General features: G+C 41.0%; 1 long non-coding RNA gene across 1 annotated transcript; it reads left to right on the forward strand.

The window, feature by feature from the left end:
- The first annotated feature begins 669 nt into the window (after window positions 1-669).
- On the forward strand, window positions 670-5,437 carry LOC121307155. The gene is made up of 3 exons (XR_005948277.1): window positions 670-1,053; window positions 1,618-1,709; window positions 4,882-5,437. It is a non-coding gene; the product is annotated as an uncharacterized LOC121307155 (long non-coding RNA).

Genomic DNA, 5,437 nt, shown 5'->3' on the forward strand with positions numbered 1-5,437 from the left:
GTAACCCTGTATTGAACACATCCTCTGCTGTTTGCAGTAACCCTGTATTGAACACATCCTCTGCTGTTTGCAGTAACCCTGTATTGAACACATCCTCTGCTGTTTGCAGTAACCCTGTATTGAACACATCCTCTGCTGTTTGTATTAACCCTGTATTGAACACATCCTCTGCATAAGTCCAGAAGCAGCAGCTTTTCATCGATATACTCTCTTATAAAAGTTAAAGAACAATTAAGTGTAATAAAGCACAGCGAAATAATGGTAAAGCATAGGGAAGCATTGTAAAGCACAGAGGGGTCTGGTAAAGCATAGGGAAGCATTGTAAAGCACCGAGAGGGCTGGTAAAGCACAGGGAAGCATTGTAAAGCACCGAGAGGTGTGGTAAAGCATTAATAAACATGGTGGCCCAGGGTAAACTATGGTCAGTACATAGTACGGTATAACCATAGGAAAAACAGGAGAAAACTACTTTGGTAGCCTTTTTTATAAGGCTCCCAATACCGAAGAATGTGGTTTTAGTTGGTCCTGAGAGCCCACTGGCATAACATGTTTTATCTGAATTTAGCATGACATAGTTTATGCTGTATATTTTCCCTGTACGTGTCATGAACTGACATGACTGTTGTGTGACCTCTGACATTAATAATAGGGAAATATTAAAGAGAAAACAGCTAGGTCATATTTTATTCTTGAATTTAGCCAACTGGTTAAAACGGTACACAGAGCTAACACAAGAATCCCTGTAAATATGATCAGCTGTGAAAGATGCACACATTATGTATTGGATTTGTAATGGTATTTTATATAATGTTCCGATTTTAACACTGAAACGAGCTCCCCTTCCAGCTGTTCTGATCAAATGAGAGCCGATAGCGCCCTCTTGTGGGAGTCTTTTTTTTTTTTTTTTACAGAGCTGGAATTTTGAGTCTTATCTTTTGATCGCTTTCTACCGAACGTTATGTTAGACACCAGGATTCCCAGCCATTTCCAGGAGCAGAGGACACAGTTGGAGTCGGGGCAGAGGGTAGGAGACACTTCTTTACACAGAGAGTGGTGAGTTAAATTGATGAATTTATTTAACTACATGAACTTAATCCTCAGAATTAGGAGTCACAAAAGTACTGCAACTACGATTATGTTTGTTGATGCTGAATCGCTGGGATCCTTTAAGACCCGACTTGACTTGATCAATCAGCTGCTAACCGGACGAGAGCTGATGGATTGGAATTCTCTCTTTAACAGAATATACATGGTGGGTGTTTGAGTGCTTGTTTGTGGGTGTGTGTGCTTGTTTGTGGGTGGTTGAGTGGGTGTGGGTGGGTGTTTGAGTGCTTGTTTGTTTGAGTGCTTGTGTGGGAGTGTTTGTGGGTGTGAGTGCTTCTTTGTTTGAGTGCTTGTGGGTGTGTTACAGTTGGATAAAGTGGTTTTCTACATAAATGGAGAAATGTAAATGTGTCATGTTCTCTTAAGTTATTTCAAAATAAGTGTTTGAATTTTGGAAGAATATTAACCACAGCGTCCATCAAATGAACACGGAGATGAAAGCTCCCAGAAAGACACTTGAAATGTCTTCTCTGGTTGTATCTATTATATAAAGTGCTTTGTTCTTTCCTTTAGGTCCTTGAATTTATACAGATGTTCTGCTTTGAGTCTGACGTCAATCCCGAATCAGTCATTCAGCCTTATGCTGTCCATGTTCGTTTAGTCAGGTGAGTGAATGGCAGATTTGTAGTTGGCAGCAGCATTTCTCCTTGGTTGTCTGTCTGCCAGTTGTTTTAATCGGTGAAGCTGCATGGCAGGAATCCCAGCTGTATCAGAGTGTGTGAGGTCACTGTGAGCATCATCAGATACACTGCTGGGACGACACTGAAGCCCCTTCACTGCTTATTCTGAGGCTCTCCATCATATTAAAGTGTGTGGTGCTAACACAATCATTCCAAGAAACCTCACCTAATACCTTTTCCTGTGTGAAAAACGTGGGCTCAACTGAGCCCCAGGACTGGCTCTGCAGCTCCTCTAACTCTGAACTGAACTGAGCCCCAGGACTGGCTCTGCAGCTCCTCTAACGCTGAACTGAGCCCCAGAACTGGCTGCAGCGCCTCTTATACCATGTGACCAGGCCTTGTGACACCTTAGCTAAGAGAATAACTGCAGGACTTCCACAGGCTGCATACACCCATGCGTTATACAAGGCTGTTTGCAAGCTTTCAGGTAGTGTTGCACTTCCGAGGTCACAGGGGGTTGTAATTGTTCCCACACCTATTATGTTCTAACACAGACTATTTAGCCTCATGTAACTGCATTCAGTTTTGATGTATGTGCCCTATTTTTTTTTTGTTTAAGAGGCAAGGGTTCCCAAAAATGACATACTTGTGAATTTACAAAGATGACCTAGAAATAATAAAATAGAAGTATTTTTGGCCTCCTCGCGTCTGTTTGATTCCACAGTTGCTCAGCTCTGTTACTCAAAGCTTTCTCTTGAGCATTCAGACTCCTACAAAAACATCTTTATTACAGAGTTAGCTCCCCCGCGTTCTAGATTACAGTGGTAGCTCCCCTGGGTTCTAGGCTGCAAATATATTAAATGATTACTTTTCACAAGTTTATACAAAGGAAGATACTGACAACATGCCCCACACGTCATCCAGTTCCTATCCAGTTTTAAATAACTTTAGCATAACTAAGGCAGAAGTGTTAAAGGGACTAGGAGCTCTTAAAATAAACAAATCCCCTGGGCTGGATGAGATCCTCCCAGTAATACTCAAAGAAATGAAAGAAGTAATTTACAAACCGCTAACCAAGATCATGCAACAGTCTCTTGACAGAGGGGTGGTACCGACAGACTGGAAAATTGCAAACGTAATACCGATCCACAAAAAGAGAAACAAAACTGAACCAGGTAACTACAGACCAGTAAGCCTGACTTCTATTATATGCAAACTTATGGAGACTATAGTAAGATCCAAAATGTAAAATTACCTATATGGTAACAGGGTCCTGGGAGACAGTCAACATGGATTTAGGAAAGGGAGATCGTGTCTAACTAACTTGCTTGATTTTTTTGAGGATGCAACATCGATAATGGATAATTGCAAAGCATATGACATGGTTTATTTAGATTTCTAGAAAGCTTTTGACAAAGTCCCACACAAAAGATTAATTCTCAAACTGAACGCAGTTGGGATTCAAGGAAACGCATGTACATGGATTAGGGAGTGGTTAACATGTAGAAAACAGAAAGTACTGATTAGAGGAAAAACCTCAGAATGGAGTGTGGTAACCAGCAGTTCTGGTCACCTCGCTATAAAAAAGATATTGCTGCTCTAGAAAGAGTGCAAAGAAGAGCGACCAGAATTATTCCGGGCTTAAAAGGCATGTCATATGCAGACAGGCTAAAAGAATTGAATCTGTTCAGTCTTGAACAAAGAAGACTACGTGGCGACCTAATTCAAGCATTCAAAATTCTAAAAGGTATTGACAGTGTCGACCCAAGGGACTTTTTCAGCCTGAAAAAAGAAACAAGGACCAGCGGTCACAAATGGAGTTTAGACAAAGGGGCATTCAGAACAGAAAATAGGAGGCACTTTTTTACACAGAGAATTGTGAGGGTCTGGAATCAACTCCCCAGTAATGTTGTTGAAGCTGACACCCTGGGATCCTTCAAGAAGCTGCTTGATGAGATTTTGGGATCAATAAGCTACTAACAACCAAACGAGCAAGATGGGCCGAATGGGCTCCTCTCGTTTGTAAGCTTTCTTATGTTCTTATGCTTGAGAAGCAACATGTGGAAATGGGTATCTGTGCATTTACGGGTAGTCATGACTGTCTTGCACATCTTGGATTACCTGGAGGGCAAAATCGTCCCCACCCCTTTATTGGCTGTCAGTAACCAATCAGCTGCTTCCCATTTTGACTGGCATGCTTTCAGCCAGTAACATGACCCAGGAGACACTGCTGGTGTGAAATAACCCAGGAAGTAAAGCAGTACCAGATCTCCTTGAAGGCGTGGCTTTCAAACAGAGATGTCTTTAACCTAGAGCAGCAACAGCTGTCGTGGTTTAAAACAGAAACATGGTTTTGAAAAAGTGCACAGCTGAGACCGCTGGAAGCTAATCGATGTGCAAAGCGGGATTCAGGGAACTATTCTGTTACCTACAGTTACTCTAATTAAGCACATTATAATATAGCAAAGACAAGCCTTCTGTTCATTTTAATTGAAGATGTGGTCAGTAGTTTGCATTTCTAAGTGGCACCAGAGTTACAGTTTCACCTCAATTAATCTTGAACTACCTACTGTCACCTTAGATAAGATATTCCAGGAATAGTCCCCTGAACCTTCAGAACTCATAACTTTTGAGTTCTGGTCTAGCAGTCCAACCTTTCTCTGCTCTTTTTGACTCGCCTCTCCATTCAGAGCAGCACACTGTGTGGCTGATGTTAGTCTAGTTCATTCTACCTCTGTGTGAAGCTCAGGGCTGTTGTTTTACAGTAATTTTAAGTTGATGCTGTCAAAGAGCTGCTAAATATAGCTCTGGTACTTGTTAAGTGCTTGGATAGCACCCCCTCCTCACAGGAGAGAGAGGATTGCTGACATCAGAAGGCTGTGACTCAGAGTGACTCATCTGTGTAGCTTCACTTTTCAGTGGGTCTTGTCAGATTACAATCGGAGAATTACTGGCGTGTCTTAAACCTTACTCCCCCAGGTTTGTAAGGGGGGGGGGGGGGGGTTCTTAAGAGATGCTTAAAATTATTTTAACTAAATAAGTCCATATATTTATTGCACATCAGTTCACTAGCAATGTGTAGTTTTGAAAGAAATACATATTTTAACAAACACTTAATTTAAAACATCTGGTACTACACTCAAATCTTTGTTTGCAGGCTATGCTTTCAGATCACCTGGAGAGAGAAACTGTCTCCCTTCAAGGCCGCCTTTCCCATCAGTGTCCAATCAGCTGCTTCCTCTAATGACTGACGAGATTGCAGCAAAGGCACTGCAGAGGAAGTGTTACAGATTTCCTGAGGGAAGGCAAACAAACCGAGAACTTTCAAGCCGGCCCGAGTTTGTATTTAAGATGGTTCATCTAGTTTTTGAAATTTGTAGTGTATGTTTGTACAGTAACTAGTTTAGGTGTGGACTTTATTTTGAATGAACCACTTGTGTAGTACGTAGAACTACCTGTTTTAAAGTATTTAGAAATATTAATAGAAACAATAAATTAAAAGACAATATTCAGTCTTCAGGTTTAACTATTCAGTGAATACAGCTGTTTGAGTATTGTGTATTTACAGTGGTAGACAAAAGTATTGGCCCATACACTTAATACAAGATCACTCATGTTAGAGAATACATGTTAAACACAAGCCTTTAGTGAACAGCCACTAAATTAATATGACAAAGACCAAAATACACAATGTCTGATTGCTTATAAAAAAC

Source organism: Polyodon spathula, chromosome 53, assembly GCF_017654505.1.
Source record: "Polyodon spathula isolate WHYD16114869_AA chromosome 53, ASM1765450v1, whole genome shotgun sequence".
Classification (NCBI taxonomy): domain Eukaryota; kingdom Metazoa; phylum Chordata; class Actinopteri; order Acipenseriformes; family Polyodontidae; genus Polyodon; species Polyodon spathula.